The sequence below is a fragment of the Chlorocebus sabaeus genome, chromosome 11, assembly GCF_047675955.1.
Source record: "Chlorocebus sabaeus isolate Y175 chromosome 11, mChlSab1.0.hap1, whole genome shotgun sequence".
Taxonomy (NCBI): Eukaryota; Metazoa; Chordata; class Mammalia; order Primates; family Cercopithecidae; genus Chlorocebus; species Chlorocebus sabaeus.
The window spans coordinates 115496060-115509385 of record NC_132914.1 but is presented as its reverse complement, the minus strand read 5'-3'; the positions used below and the strand labels follow the sequence as shown (position 1 = coordinate 115509385).

The 13326-nt window shown below is 38.0% G+C and overlaps 1 protein-coding gene across 1 annotated transcript in view; it reads left to right on the top strand.

Annotated features, from left to right (window-relative positions):
• TAOK3 (TAO kinase 3) overlaps window positions 1–13326 on the top strand; it is a 226199-nt gene that overhangs the window by 29183 nt on the left and 183690 nt on the right. The gene's annotated exons all lie outside the window — the stretch shown is intronic.

Below are 13326 nucleotides of genomic sequence, written 5' to 3'. Positions count from 1 at the left end.
CACTGCATGTTGTATTTATGGATAGGACACAATTTTATATTATCTCGTCATGGCATAGTGAAAAGTCTGACTTTATGTTGATTCCTGCATGCTTCTGTGGATGACAGGTTTCTAACCTTTATTGTTTCAAATTTTAAATGAAATGTACTACTTTATTACTTGTATAACAAGGTATTTTCAACATGTCAAAGGAAATATTAGCTTTACCAACCTTTATGAAAGGATCAAATTCAAGGTTATTTCATGTTGTGCTAATAAAACTTTTCCTGATCATACTTACATAGTAGTATCTGTTAACAAATTAGAACACAGCCTGTAGCTGTGAGCAGATTGCTTCCTCATGGTAGCTTTCTCACTGGAAACACCAATATTGCAATAATACCAAAGCTGCCTACTCTCTGAGATTAGGAAGCCACGTAATTGCTCCCAACTCTGAAATCCTATGATTTCAAGTTAATTTCAAATGACGGAGAAAGTATTTGGTCAAAGTAAAATAGTGAAAATGTTAAAAAAAAAAAACAAAACAAAAATGAGAGATCACATAAGGTTTTGGTTTTTTGTTTTGTTTTTTTGTCTTTTGAGACAGAGTGTCACTCTGTTGTCCAGGCAGTAGTGCAGCGGTACAATCATAACCCACTGCAACCTTGACCCCTGGGTTCAAGCAATCCTCCTGCCTCAGCCTCCCAAGTAGCTGGGACTACAAGGTATGCCACCACACCTGGTTAATTTTTTAATTTTTTGTAGATATTAGACCTCGCTATATTGCCCAGGCTGCTCTCCACCTCCAGGGCTCAGGCAGTCCACCTGCCTGGTCTCCCAAGGTGCTGGGATTATTACAGGCATTAGCCACCACACCTAACCAACACAGAAGGGTTTTGTTAGCATGCTTTAGTGGACTTCCTTGATAAAAATCATACTAAAGCTTGTGAATGAAGGAAGTGTTTTGATAAAAGGCAAAAATGAGGTCAACCCTCCCCTTTTCTCCTAAGCACTTTTCTCCTAAGTGCTTAACTTGATCATGTCCATACATTTGTAGTACACACAATCAACATTGCTCTGCTAGGGCAACTTAATCTGGTTATTCACCCTTTTTATATTAGATTTAATTATGTAAATTTATTAAAACGTCTAAGTTTAATTTTTAAAATATGTTGCATTATTTCCATTAAAATAAAATTTTGGACGGAACAACTGATCACAACGTATGGACCTAATTTGGACCCATATGGAAAAAAATAGAATAAAAGACATTTATGGGACGATTTAGGAAATTTGAAAATTTGACCTCGTATTTTATGGCATTAAAAAATTATTGTTAAACTTTTAGGTTAAAAAAAAAAATTTAGGCTGGTGCTGTGGCTCACTCCTGTAATCCCAGCACTTTGGGAATCCGAGGCAGGCGGATCACTTGAAGTCAGAAGTTTGAAACCAGTCTAGCCAACATTGCGAAACCCTGTCTCTACTAAAAATACAAAAATTAGCCAGGCGTGGTGGCGGGTGCCTGTATTCCCAGCTACTTGGGAGGCTGAGACACAACACAAGAATCACTTGAACCTGGGGCAGGGCAGCAGAGGTTGCAGTCAGTTGAGATGGCGCCACTGCACTCCAGCCTGGGCAACAGAGTGAGACTCTGTTTCAAAAAAAAAAAAAAGTAGGTATACTAATGGTATAATTAAAGTTTTTTTTGTTTCTTTTTGTTCTTTTGAGACAGGGTCTCACTTGTTGCCCAGGCTGGAGTGCAGTGATCGTGGCTCACTGCAGCCTTGACTACGTGTGCTCAAGCAGTCCTCCTTCCTTGGCCTCCCAAAGCACTGGGATTACAGACATGAGCCACCATGTGCAGCCAATTTTTTTTTTAATAGTTCTTATCTTTTAGACATACATTCTGAATATTTATAAATGAATTGATTTATTTAGGATTTGTTTCAAAATAACGGAGTGCTGTGGGAAGTAGGTGGGCCATGAATTGATAACTGTTAAAGCTGGGTATGAGGCAGTTTATTATATTCTTCTGTTACTTTTTTAACATTTTCCATAATTAGAAAGTCCAAAAAATAATATTTAATAACCATCTATGAGGTTTATAAAAACCATTTAGATGTCTTTATTCCTTGTAAAATGACATAAAAGCATTACCTACAATAAATTCCACCCCATTTTCTTTTTATAAAAAATTTTCTTTTCATAATCCATATTCCTCATTCTCTACTGTGAGAAAAGAGCTCTTAAAATTGTCGCATGATGTCAAAAGAAAACAAGGCAGAGAATGAGTCACTTTACTGTGCCTACAATGAATTTTCTGTGACGCCTTTACTTTTCTTCCCTTTCCAACCTGATTAAATTTTTTTTTTGCTTTTGGGAGGGAAGGTGGGGTGGCCACAGGCAAGTTATTGTTACATTATAGTTAACATCCAACTGTATCTGCAGCTTATCACAAACAAATACCTGTATATATACAGAGAAATATATGGAAAGTACTTAGTTACTCTCTGTATTTCAGGCATATGGTTTATTCTCTCCAGAGATCAATATCTTAGTTACTGAAGCTCTATCTAACTTTTTGCTAAAATAGTTATTTTGTGTTTTAAGAGAAATAAGTGTAATTCCTCAATAGCTGGAATGTTATGTGGAAGTGATCGTTTTTTGGTGCTTAAGATATTAATAATTTGACACCAACATGCAAGATTTTGTGAGGTATGAATAGTAGTTTATTATTTCAAACTTTTAAAAGTTGGGAAAAGAGGAATTTCAAATTAAAATCTATAAAGTAGCACGCTCATATTGGAAGAATCTATAGAAAAGAGCAACTAAAGCCGGGCGCTGTGGCTCACGTCTGTAATCCCAGCGCTTTAGGAACCCGAGGCGGGACTATCCTGGCCAACATGGTGAAACCCCGTCTCTACTAAAAATACAAGAATTAGCTAGGCATGGTGGCGCGTGCCTGTAGTCCTAGCTACTTGGGAGGCTGCGGCAGGTAGAATCGCTTGAATCCGGGAGGCGGAGTTGCAGTGAGCCGAAGGCACCACTGCACTCCAGCCTGGCGACAGAGCGAGACCCCGTCTCAAAAAAAAAAAAAAAAAAGAGCAACTAAAATGCTCAATAAATATCTCTCTTTCACAGCCCTCTGATATGATTCATTACACAGATTTAAAGATAACAATGTTATAAACCGTTCGGGACAGTAGTTTTGAAGACTTAACTTCAAAGTCTTCAAGACAGTAGTTTTGAAGACTTAACTTCAAAGTCCTCAAGACAGTAGTTTTGAAGACTTAACGCAGTATATTTGGGAATTAAGTTTTCTGGAAAATTGAGGCTGAGGCAGGAGAATCACCTGAACCCGGGAGGCGGATGTTGCAGTGAGCCGAGATCGCGCCACTGCACTGCAGCCTGGGCAACAAGAGCAAAACTCCGTCTCAAAAAAAAAAAAAAAAAAAAAAAACAAGTATGATGAAGAACTGAGGATTTTCATTCACTTCCAACTCTTGTGTTGGTTTCTCAGCTTGTCTCTTCCCCCTGCTGTGAATCCTATCACTGCCTTTAGAGCTAACTTACTGACTAATCTGATTATCATTCACTGGCTTCAAAAGTCTAGTGTCACCACGTTGTTCATGTGAAAGTCCAAATCTCCTTCCGGTAGCATCCACAGTCAGACTTCTAGCTTCATCCTTTGCCTCTCTCAGTAAAGAGCTATAAACTCAAGCAGCACACCAAACTCTTTGCTGGGCCCGGAGTACACAATGCTTTTCCTATCACATCGTGCGTTTGAATGTTCTATTCTCTTTGCTTGGAGTGGTTTTTCTCCACTTCCCATCTCCTGTCTTGTGAGACCCAACAAAAAGAACACATCTTTGAAGCCTCACCAGTTCCCTCAGACAGGGCTAGTTCTTCACTTGCTCTGTTTTCTCGGTTTTTTTGTTTGTTTGTTTGTTTTGAGACAGCGTCTGTCGCTCAGACTGGAGTGCAGTGGCACGATCTCGGCTCACTGCAACCTCTGTCTCCCAGGTTCAAGCGATTCTCCTGCCTCAGCCTCCTGAGTAGCTGGGACTACAGGCACAGGGCCACCACGCCCGGCTAATTTTTGTATTTTTAGTAGAGGTTTTAGTCGGTTTCACCACATTGGCCAGGCTCGTCTCAAACTCCTGACCTTGTGATCTGCCCACCTCGGCCTCCAAAAGTGCTGGGATTACAGGCGTGAGCCACCGTGCCCGGCCCACTTCTCTGTTTTCATAAACACTTTTTGTACTGTATTGTAACCATTTGGTGGTAATCATCCCTTCTATTGATTGATGCAATCATTCATTCATTTGGAGGTATTAATCTACAAGGTACTATGTTCCAGACACTGTTCGGTACTGGAATAGAGTTATTAAAACAGTCACTGTCTCTTCCCTCTGTTAGTGGAGGACACATATGTTAAAGAATGACAAAAACATCCATATAATCACAATTGTGACATCTGTGAAGGTGGCGTCTCTGTTGAGTATCTCTTTGTATATTGCCCACCTTCCATCTTCCCACCCCCATCCCACCAGCACATAAACTAATGTAATGCTTCACACAAAAGAGCAACTCAATAAATGCTTAAAGAAGTGAATGATGAATACATAACTGTACATGAGCTACATGGATTTTTAAAAAATTTTTTATTTTGAAATAATTGTAGATTCACACCCACTTGTAAGAAATAATACAGAGAGGTCCGGTGTACCCTTTACCTAATTTCTCTTAATAATAAGAACATACAAAACTATAAGATGGTATCACAGCCAGAATATTGATATTGATACCATTCCCCATCCTTGTTCAGATTTCCTCAGTTTTACGTGTGTGTGTGTGTATTTAGGTCTATGAAATTTTCCCATGTCGGTTTATAGATCCACCACAATGGTCAAGATTAAAGAAGTGTTATCACGAGGCTATATTATCACACCTACTTCCCTCCCATCCTCCTTCCACCACCCTCTATCCTAAATCCCTGGCAACCACTAATCTGTTCTTCATGTCTATAATTTTGCCATTTCAAGAATGTTATACAAATGAAATCATTCAGTATGTAACCTTTGTGGATTTTTTTTCCACCCAGTGTAATTCTCTGACGATTTGACCAAGTTGTGTGTGTCAATAGTTAATACCTTTTTGTTGTTGAGTAATTTTCCATGGTATGGATGTATTATAGTTTGTTTAATCCTTTATCCATTAAAGAATATCTGGGTTGTTTCCAGGGTTTGGTGATTAGGAATAAAGCTGCTATGAACATTCTCGTACAAGTTTTTATGTAAACATAATTCTCCATTTCCCTGGGACAAATGCCCAGGAATGCAACTGCTGCGTTGTATGGTAATTATGTGTTTGGTTTTATAAGAAACTGTCACACTATTTTCCAGAGTGGCTATACCATTTTACATGTAAGAGGGTAGTTGGGCACTGGAAACATCCAGTTTCTCCATATCCTCACCAGCATTTGGTGTTGTCATTATTTTTTATTTTAATCATTCTGATAGGTAGGTAGTAATATTTTCTTGTGGGTTTAGTTTACATTTCCCTAACAGTTAGCAAAATTGAACATCTTTTCATATGTTTATTTGCCATTTCCATTTGTAAATCCTCTTTAGTGAAATTCCTGTTTTATGTCTTTTGCCCATTTTCTTTTTTCTTCATTTTTTGAGACAGAGTCTCCTGTTGCCCAGGCTGGAGTGCAGTGGTGGGATCTTGGCTCACTGCAACCTCTGCCTCCCAGGTTGAAGTGATTCTCATGCCTCCACCTCCCCACTAGTTGCGATTATCGGCGGGCAGCTAATTTTTATATGTTTAGTAGAGACAGGGTTTCACCATGTTGGCCAGGCTGGTCACGAGCTCCTGGCCTCAAGGGATCCTCCTGCCTCGGCTTCCCAAAGTGCTGCTATTACAGGTGTGAGCCACTGCCCCCGGCCTCTTTGCCCTTTTTGTAATTTTAGTTTTTTCCTTTTATTTACTGTTGGGTTTTGAGTTTTTGATATTTTTTACATACTAGTCCTTTGTCAGATATGTGGTTTGCAAATGCTTTCTGTCTATAGCTTGCATTTTCATCTTTTTAATGGGTCTTTTGCAGAGCAGTGGCTTTAAATTTTGATTAGGTACAATTTATCGTTTTTTTTTCTTTCCCTGAGTCATGCTTTTGGTGTCTCAGAATTCTTTGCCTATTCCTAGATCCCCCAAATTTTCTCCTATACTTTTTTCCTAAATATTTTATAGTTTTGTGTTTACATTTAAATCTGTAATTCATTTAGAGTTAATTTTTGTATAAGATAAGAGGTTTAGGTCATGGTTTATTTTTTTGCCTCTGTTTATCCCATTCCTCCAGCACCATTTGTTGAAAAGGAATTTTTTCTCCGTTGAATCACTTTATAAATAATAATCTTTGTAAATAAATCAGATGGACATATCTGTGTATGTCTATTTCTGGGTTCTTTCTTTATTCTGTTCAGTAGACTTGTATTTTTATCTTTCTATCAGCACAAACTGCCTTGATTACTGTAGCTACATAGGAAGCCTTAATATTGAGTAAAGTACGCCTGTAATCCCGGCACTTTGGGAGGCCAAGGAGGGTGGATCACGAGGTCAGGAGATTGAGACCATCCTGGCTAACATGGTGAAACACTGTCTCTACTAAAAATACAAAATATTAGCCGGGCATGGTGGCGGGTGCCTGTAGTCCCAGCTACTCGGGAGGCTGAGGCAGGAGAATGGCGTGAACCCAGGAGGCGGAGCTTACAGTGAGCCGAGATCGCACCACTGCACTCCAACCTGGGCAAGAGAGCGAGACTCCGTCTCAAAAAAAAAAAAAAAAAAAAAAAACGTTGAGTAAGCTGATTCCTCATATTCTTCCTTTTCAAGATTGTTTAGTCATTCTAACTCTTTTGCCTTTCCATGTAAACGTTAGATTAAGCTTGCCTATGTCTACAAAAATCCATGCTGGGATTTTGATAGGAATTGTATTAAAACTATATACAATTTGGGGGGAATTGATGTCTTTTCTATGTTGAGTCTTTCTATCTATGAATATGGTATGTCTCTTCATTTACTTAGATTTCTTTAATCAACATTTTGGAATTATCAGCATGGATATTTATAGACATGTTTTTAAAGTTTATACCTAAGTATTTTATTTTGCTTAAAGTAATTATAAGTGATAGTTTTTGTTGTATTTTTGAGATAAAGTCTCACTCTGCCACCCAGACTGGAGTGCAATGGCACCATCTCTGCTCACTGCAGCCTCTGCCTCCTGGGTCCAAGCAATTCTCCTGCCTCAGCCTTCCAAGTAGCTGGGATTACAGGTGCCCAACACTACGCCCAGATAATTTTTTGTATTTTTAGTAGACATGGGGTTTCACCATGTTGACCAGGCTAGTCTTGAACGCCTGACCTCAAGTTGATCCACCCAGCTTGGCCTCCCAAAGTGCTGGGATTACAGGCGTGAGACACCATGCCTGGCTGTGTTAATTCTTCTTTAATATTTGGTAAAAATTTTCAAGGAAGTCTCTGGGCTTGGTGAATTCTTTTCCAGGAAGCTTTTCATTACAAAGTCAGTATCTTTCATGTTTAAAGAACTACTCACGATATCAGTTTGTGGTTTTAGGGAAAATGAGAAATTGGTCGATTTCTTCTAAGTTGTCAAATTTGTGAGCATAAAGTTGTTCATAGTATTCCCTTACTATCCTTTTAATAGCTACAAGATCTGTAATACCTCCTGTCTGACTTCTGATATTAGTGATTTATCTCTTCTTTTTTTATGTTATTGTGGTAAGAACATTTAACATGTGATTTACTCCTGAAACGGATTTATTTTTTTTTTTTTCTGAGACATAGTTTTTGCTCTTGTTGCCCAGGCTAAAGTGGGATGGCGCGACCTTGGCTCACTGAAACCTCCACCTCCCAGGTTCAGGTGATTCTCCTGCCTCAGCCTGCCGAGTAGGTGGGATTACAGGCCTATACCACCACACCACGCCTGGCTACTTTTTTGTATTTTTAGTAGAGACAGGGTTTCACCATGTTGGCCAGGCAGGTCTTGAACTCCTGACCTCAGGTGATCCAGCTGCTTCAGCCTCCCAAAGTGCTGGGATTACAGGCGTGAGCCACCGAGCCCAGCCTTTGAAACAGATTTTTTTTTTTTTTTCCTTTGGAGATGGAGTCTTGTTCTGTCACCCAAGCTGGAGTGCAGGGGTGCAATCTCTGCTCACCGCAACCTCTGCCTGCTGGGTTCAAGTGATTCTCCCGCCTCGGGCTCCATAGTAGCTGGGATTACAGGCTCGTACCACCACGCCCAGCTAATTTTTTGTTTGTTTAGTAGAGATGTTTCACCATGTTGGCCAGGCCGGTCTCGAACTTCTTTCCTCATGATACGCCCACCTCGGCCTCTCAAAGTGCTGGGATTACAGGCGTGAGCCACCACGCCCAGCCTCAATTTTTTTTTTTTTTTTTTTTTGATAAATACCCAGAACTGGACTGCTGAATCATATGGTAGTTCTATTTTTAATTATTTGAGGAAAAAAAATTACCTTTGTCTTTATTTTTGTCAGTCTTGCTGAAGGTTTACCAATTTTATTGATTTTTTTTTCAAATAACTAGTTTTGGTTTCATTGATTTTTCTCATGTTTTCAATTTAATAGATTTCTGCTCTTTATTTTTTCTTTCTTTCTACTAACTTTGGGTTATGTTGCTCTTCCTGTTCTAGGTTCTTGTGGTAGAAACTTAGGTTATTAATTTGAGGCCATTTCTCTCTCCTAACGTAAGCATTTAATAGTATGCATTTCCCTCTTGGCATTGCTTTAGTTACATTGCACAAATTTTGATATGCTGATTTTCACCTCCATTCAGATCTATGCATCATTCTTATTTCCTTTGAAACTTTTTAAACTCATGCATTGTTTAGAAATATGTTCATTTCCAAATGTTTGAAGATTTTCCTGTTGTCTTTCTGTTATTGATTCCTAGTTTGATTTCATTATGATCAGAAGACATATTCAGTATGATTTTTAGTTGTTTTAGATTTGTTGGAGTTACTTTTCTGACCCAGGATCTGCTTTATTTTGGTGAATATTCCATGGCACTTGAGAAGAATGTATATTCTACTGTTGTCGGAAGGAGTGTTTATTAAATATCAGTTAGATCCTGTTGATTGATAGACAATTCTTTTGTCTTTGTTAATTTTCTGTCTAGTAATTCTATCAATTGCGGAGAGTGGAGTGTTCAAGCCCCCAAGCATAACTATAGATTTGTCTAATTTCTCTTTTAGTGCGTGCGCGCGCTCGCACGCTCTCTCTGTTTCTCTGTGTGTGTGTGTGTGTGTTGAAACTGTTGTTTGGTGCATGTACATGTAAGTTTACTATGTCATCTTGGTAGATTGGTTCCTTTAGCACTATGTGATGTCTCTTTTTCTTGCTAGTAGTTTTCTTTTCTCTGAAGTCTACTTTATCTGATATTAATATGGCTACTCAAGTATCTATATTTTTAAGAGATAAGGTCTCACATGATTTCAGATGGTTAATTTAAATAAAGGAACCGCTTTAAGTTGATTACGTGATCTCCTTCTACACCACCAACCCACACCATTGTGTAAGAGACTGTTTATGGAAAATTATGTCATCCCGCAGTCGGGAATGGCTAATTGACTTAACGAATGTCAGGACAGTAACATGGCTTCTTTCTGTGTATCCTAAGGAAAGAATGCAGCAAAATAAAGATTTAATCTTCTTTATTTATTCTTATGTAACTTATTCTATCTTCTTTATTTGTTCTTATCTAACTTTTTTAGTACTGCATACTAAAAAAGAAGTACAAGATATAGGTGCTATGGAGATGTCCGTTAGCCTGCAAAAAGAAGAAAAAGATTTCTGTAGTGGTACTTTTAGAAAATGATGAATTCTTTAAAAAAAAATAAAAAAGACTGAGAAAAGAGAGAATCTTCAGGATAGGTTTATTAATGAAAAACAAAAGTGGAACAAGAGAAGAGAACTGAGAAAAGACAGCTTTATATTTAAGTACAAAAAAATAATGTAATGGAAACTGAAGGCTGGAAAATGGATGTGGGTGGGGGTTGGGGGAAGGATGGAGGTGGATAAGGAGAAGAAAATACATAAAGACTGTCTGTCTTTCTTAAGAAAGAAACTATTAGTATAAACTCTAGAAATACTTCCTAATTTTCTGTCCTATTCAGAAGTATCATAGGTGTTAAAAACAAATTCATATCTGGGCGTGGTGGCTCACACCTATAATCCCAGCACTGTGGGAGGCCAAGGCGGGAGGATCACCTGAGGTCAGGCAGTCGAGACCAGCCTAACCAACATGGTGAAACCCCTCCTCTACTAAAAAAAACAAAAATTAGCAGGGCATGGTGGTGCACGCCTGTAATCTCAGCCTCTAAGGGGACTGAGGCAGGAGAATTGCTGGAACCCATGAGACGGAGGTTGCAGTGAGCTGAGATCGTGCCTTTGCACACCAGCCTGGGTGACAGAGCAAGACTCCATCTCAAAAAAAAAAAAATTCATGTATTTGTAATGTGATAATCATAGTTTACCTTCATAGGTTTCAAAATGCTTTTATTTATTAATACTAATAGTATTTTTATAGCAATTTGTAAAGTACTTTTACTTGCGTTTTTAAATTTCATCCTTAAGACTATTGTAAAGTCAGATATTATTCTTTTTTTTTTTTTTTTTTTTTGAGACAAGAGTCTCATTCTGTCACACCCAGGCTGGAGTGCGGTGTTGTGTTCTCGGATCACTGCAACCTCAACCTCCCCAGTTCAAATGATTCTTCTGCCTCAGCCCCCCAAGTAGCCGGGATTACAGGCGTGTGCCACCACGTCCAGCTAATTTTTGTATTTTTAGTAGAAATCGGGTTTCACCATGTTGGCGAGGCTGGTCTCAAACTTCTGGCCTCAAGCGATCCAGCCACCTCAGCCTCCCAAAGTGCTGGGATTACAGGTGTGAGTCACCATGCCTGGCCGTTATTCTCATTGTAGAGTAAGCAGTGGGCCCAAAGTCACAGGGTTGGCAAGTGGTGCAGCTGGGGGCAGAACCTAGCCCCTTACTTCCTGATTCAGCATGGTGTTAGCATTTTCTGGGACTCCATGCTGTCTGCCTCTTACATTCATTCCCTCTCTAAGTCAATTCAGTAATCAAAGGTTAAGCATTATAGACCTTGTTCTAGAGGAAATGGAATTGAATTCCAAATTACATTTATTTTCTCTAGTAATTAGTCACTGTTTAAAAATACTAATCATATGTAGTATATGTTGTTCTAGAATTTCTGCCCTCTAATATAAAACGAGACTACAGACCTGTATGTGCCATAATCTGGAGTTTTGTGTTACTTGTTTTTCTTTGGATTGTTTTCGGTAGGTGGCAGTTGGGCATAGATGAAATAAATTCTATATTCTTGTTCTTCATACCAAAGGAAACAGATGTCTTACATTTTCACACAGTTTATGGCAGTTTCAGACTTATGAACCTCATAAAGATAAATGGGTACTGTCAAACCAAAGGATCATCGTTCACTGAGATTGCCTTTGTAACTTTCTGCCCCTTTCTAGCTCTTTTTTTTTTTTTTTTTTTTTGCCCTCCTCTTTCTTCTTTCCTTCTTTCTTTTTCTTTTCCCTTTCCTCTTTACCTCGTTTTTTGAATTTTTTTTCTTGATTTCTTTTCCTTCTCTTTTTTAATCAGTCAACACATTTAAAGTTTTATTAGCAGCTATCTTCTTTTGTAACCTAAAGGAGCTGCCATGCAGTACACTTCCTCTTTGTGATGGTTTCCTCTTTACCCAACTATCAACTGCAGCCAGACACACACGTACACTTACACCATATCTTAACCATCTGGAGAGTGCCTGAGGCCTGAGTTATGATAATGTAGTTTGGGTCAGGAATCTGAACACTATCTAAAAATATACAAAGCTGCTTTCGCATATTTTAAAACTCGCTTAGAAATGAGACTTTTGTGTCTACCACCAATAGATATATTTATATTGGCATATATAAAAACACAACTGTTTCTTACAGACAAAAGAGGTAAAGACCTATCAGACCTCACTGTTCTAATATAACTTAAGCAAACAACTTTGAAACAATTTTATTTATAGACTTGAATGGAATCTTAACTTTTATTTTCTCATCTGTCACTTTGACTTTTTATAGTGAGGGTTCTATTTTGTTTCTCATCCTCACATCTCCAGATATAAATAAATTGTGAAAAAAGAGGAAAGGAAATGAAAGGTCAGATTTTAGGACTTCTGTCATTATTTTCTATAAAGCTTACATCATTGAACCCCTGATGTATTTTTCCTCCAAAATATTGAAGATATCCACATTTTTTGTGTGTGTTGTTGTTGATACATAGTTCTGACTGAATGGAAAGATTGATGGTATATTATCATTCTCTTGTCATTATTTATGAAACTTAAAAGGCAAATAACCAATGTTCTACCTTATGTTTTTGGTTATACCAGAGTTTCATTTCTAAGTCATGGCAGAAGTGGCTATATACAAATCTTTATGCAAATCTTAAGTTTTTATCACTATTACATCAGAAGTTATCATGGATCTATATATGAAATAATCAGAATTAAGGGAATATTTTGTGTTCTGTGTCCCTTGTTTTTATTTAGCTTTGCAGTAGTTAATTCAATGTTACTTTCCATTTTAAGAAGAGGGCAGAGAGAATGACCTTCCTAGAAAAAACCAAAGTCATAGAATATAACAAGTTTTATATTTTGATATAAAAATCTTGCTCTTCCAACCCCCCCATAAGTATGGGACATATGGAAGATAACTCATGATATAAAATATAGTCCTTTTTCTCATGATGGTTTTGACAGATGTTTAATATTAATTTTCATAAATTATTCCTTTTCTCCATTTTATCTTTCCTAATTAGACTCTGAAATGGATATAATATTTTTGACATTTTGTTGGATTTTAAAAGTTTGAGAATCAGTTTGAATTGCTTTGCAATTCGTATCCTTCAGGACACAAATCCTGACGTGTTCTCATGTTAATTCTGGAGAAAATAATCCAAACTCTAGCAACCAAGTCGCCCTTCCTAGTAGAATGGGCTATCATGCCTTTTCTTTCAGGAAACATCATGTAGAGTTTAAAGGAAGTTTGAAGATCCAAACCTCTATATTCTCTTATCCAGTCTGTCAGTTGTGTTTATTAGTCATGAAGCATGTTTCTATCCTTTTGCATTAACTGCCCCCGCTTCCTCAAAGATCTTTTGGCTTCTCTAGTACTTCTTTACTTCCTTTCCCTAAGAGACTGGGTTAAATACCCTTTTTAAGTGTGCTACATTATTC